We start from the raw sequence: 3,821 nt of genomic DNA on the forward strand, positions 1-3,821 counted from the left end.
AAAGCCAGGACATTTCTTGGATGCCTGTGACTAGGGATGAAAAATTCTTGTGAGGTTGGCAGTGTGCTGCAGAATCCAGCTGGGGTTTGTTTTCGCATAGAAGTTTCACATCCTGCCTCAGATCTTCGAGGAGAGCCGATGTCCCAGGAAGGTGGGATGTGAGTGTTCTGTGGCTCGGCTTTCTCCAGGGGTACTGTCCCCACGTGCAGGGACACGCAGTAACGGTGAGAGCCGGGACTCGGGGGTCCCACTGGCCTGGGGTCAAAGCCCAGCTCGTGTCCCTCTCACTGGGCCAGACCCCTTTCCTCTGCAGGCCGTGAACTTCCCGTCTGCGACCTGGTCCCTCAGAGCCCTGGGCTCCTGGCCAGAGCCCCAGTGATAAGGAAGGGAAGTAGCCAAGCGCAGCCTTGCTCGTTAGCAAGCAAACACTGGCTTGTGCGCATAAGGAGGACACATGCAGGGTCAGGTCCGCAAGGGGAACAGGAGGGACACGATGGGTGTTGGGCACAAGGCTTGTTGTCAAGTCCTCAGCCAGCAGGTCCTTGAAACAGCAGGCCCATGACCCAGTCACTCCCCCGTGAGGTCTCTGCCCCCCAAAACTGAAACCGGTGTTCACACAAAACGGGCACGTGAATGTTGCTAACGGCACTCTTCACGATGGCCAAAAGGCGGAAACGACCCAAATGTCCATCCACACATGGATGGACGGATAAACAAAATGTGGACTATCCGTGCCACGGAATATTGTTTGGCCCTAAAAAAGGAATAAAGTCTGACACCTGCTACAATGTGGCTGAAGCTTGAAGACATCAGGCCAAGTGAAATCAGCCAGACCCACAAAGCCACGTGTGGCATCCGGGTCCCTCTGTCCAGGTTCAAGTTTCGGCCCAGCTGCTCGCCAGCTGTGGAACTTTGTCTCCCCTCAGATGGAGAGGGAGTCAGGCTCGTGCACCGGGCCGACGGCAGTGATGAAGCGGCAGGTGAGGATTTGGATCCCAGCTGCACCACTTCCCAGCCCTCCACCCCTCGGGCCCCGGTTGCCCCAGTCAGCCGGCCTCTCTGTGCCTCAGTCTCCCCGTCCATAAAATTCGAATAATAATCGCAACTACTTTGCAGGGTGTTGCGAGCATTCAGTGAGTCTGTGAGAGCAGTGCCTGGCCCTCCAGGTGCAGATTCTTGCGGTGTCTGCCTCCGACAACAACCCGTCCTTCAGGTGAGGAACAGGGGGTCATGAAGGGAGCTGGCTGCAGGGGCGAGGATTGAGAGCCCGGGCCATGCCCCTTCTGTCCTAAGCAGACTGTGCTAAGCCGGCGTCCCCCCAGGACTGGAAATGCAGGCTGGCAGGTAAGGAAGGAAGGGGGCTGAGGGAGGGAAGCCGGTAGGGAGCTGCCCCCCCACCACACAGGAAGCCCGGAGTGGGGAGTGGGGAGGGGGGCGGCGTGGCCTGTGCGGAGCGCAGATTCGGCCCTACCAGCCACACTCTATAAATTTTGCATCATCTGGGCTATGAATAGCTTCCTCCGCAGCAAGACAGACAGTTCAAAGGGAAAAGAAGGGCCTGAGGCAGGGAGGGGGAGGGGTGAGATGCACCCCAAATCCCTAACTCAGGTCCGGAGAATTGGAGGGACAGGGAGGCCGAGACGAGCGCGTCAGAGGTAGGGAAGACCTCCCACCACGCCCCACAGGGGCCACGTGAGTTTCCAAGTCCAGGAGGGGACGTGGCACAGGGGTCCCCACGGAGCCCAGGCAGCCCCCCGAAGGCTTCCAAGCCTGGGCCCGGGAGGAGGCAGCAGGGGGGCAGGGAGGAGCCCCAGAGCCCGGAGTGGCACAGGAGCCCATCCCGAGATCCCCACCCCCTCCCAGCCCTGTGAGGCCGCAAGGCCATTTCTCAGACAGGAACAATGAGGCCCGGGAGGCCATCCTCCACCAGAGGTCACACACGCTGGCCTGGGCCTGAGGTGAACGCACGAAGTGGCCGATTGAACTGAAAGGGAGGGGTGAGTAGAGCAACTAGACGGGGTAGCTGGGCCCTGGGGAGTGAGGTCCAGTGGGGTGAAGAGAGAGGACTTGGGGAGACCATGGCGAGGCTAATGTGTGACAGTGACTTCCACAGCCTCTGTGGCCAGAGAGCCCAGGTTCAAATATCAGCTTCAGCCCTTCCCGGCTGGGTGGCCCTGAGTACGACACGCAAACGCACGCAAACTGCTCTGTGCCTCAGTTTCCCCAATAATAAACACAATAAAATAATAAAAGTACCCACTCAGTAGGGTGGGAATTAAGGTGCGGCCTCTGGGCCCCTCCGCGTGGATTCAAGCCCAGCTCTGCTGCCAACCAACCGTAGAAGTTTTGTCTCCCAGCTCAGTTTTCCCATCTGCAGAATGGGCTGACTCTGCTCCCTTCCTTGTATGGCTGTGAGAGGATTCGGCGAGTATGTCCAGCATTTCGAACAGGCCTGGTAAGACCTAAGGGCCATGTGAGCACTTACCACCATTGTTAATTTTTGATCAGTGAAACATGAAAGGACCGTCCCTGGAAAAGACAAAGTCACTAGTGGGCAGTTTTCTCTTGCCACCAGGGGGCGCCCCGAAGCGTCAGAGGCTCAAGTTCAGTCCCCACCAGGTCCCAGTAAAAGGATGCTCACGTGCTGGCAACTGGCCCCAGTGGGTGAGCACCAGGCAGGCAGGCAGTCCCCTCTGACGGAGGGGGAGGGGGCGACGGGGCCCTGTCCTCCTGGGGCTCAGCGGGGCACCCACTGCGCATGTCCCGACTCAGGGCGCTCAGACCACCCCCTTAACCCTGTGCCTGGGTGCTGGTCTGCACACTGGAGAGGGTGTGCTGCCACGTCATCGGACTGCGGTGACGAACGTGCCCAGTATCACCTCCACGCCAGTTATCAATGTCACTGTGACAGCCAGCTCTACTGAGCACTTACCACGGGCTGGACAGGCACCGTTCTAAATACTTTAGATGTGTTAACGCGATCCGCAAAATGAGCCTCTGAGACAGGTGCATCCCCTTTTACAGATAGGGAAACTGAGGGCGGGGAGGTGAGGGAGCTTGCCCAAGATGTGGGGCCTCACCCTTGTCTCTCCATCATCGTCGCCGCCTGGCATTTTGGTCCTGTGTCTTCCATTCAAGCGTCCGAAGACCAGGAAGACGTCTTGCGCCTTCTTGACAATGTCCAGGAGTGCCGCGTCTGAGGTAAAGGGAGCAAGATCCTCGTGCGATGCCTGGCCTTCCCCTAGTAGCTGGAGGCGAGTCCTTAACACTCTCTGTGCCTCTGTTTCCCTCTCTGTAAAATGGGAGCATAGCAGCTCCCACTCCCAACACTAAATGAGGCAAACGCACCAAGTTCTCAGGGCGGCGCCTGGCCCTCGGGACGTGCTCCGGAAACGAGGGTCTCGCTCTTCTTGTCGTAACGTTGCTGTGAACTGAGGGGTCTCCAAGACCCCAGACCAGGGAGGACAGGGAAGCTCCAGGCCGCCAGGACCCCTCAGAACAGACAGGTCTGGAGTCAGGTCAAGCTTCCCTCCGTTCTTCCCACGGCCTCCCGCCCGCCAGAGCCCCACCTCACACGAGCTTTTCTCTTCCCTCCGGCCCAGTCGGAGGGGACCCCGAGGAAGTAAAAGTTAAGGCGTGAACCTTCCCCAACAGGAAAGGTGGCCTCACCGGTCCCTTGGAGCTCCACTCCCCAAGCGGCAGCTGGCCACATGCCCTGAAGCCTGGACCACATGCTTCACATCCGGGACTCTTCAGAGCTCCAACTACTTGGGTCTGATTCCTGGCTCTGCACCTTATCCGCTGTGTGACCTTGGCGGGTG

The sequence above is a fragment of the Lynx rufus genome, unplaced genomic scaffold, assembly GCF_022079265.1.
Source record: "Lynx rufus isolate CCGP_SWC_20201006 ecotype Redwood Valley unplaced genomic scaffold, mLynRuf1.p SCAF_28, whole genome shotgun sequence".
In the NCBI taxonomy this organism is placed as follows: Eukaryota; Metazoa; Chordata; class Mammalia; order Carnivora; family Felidae; genus Lynx; species Lynx rufus.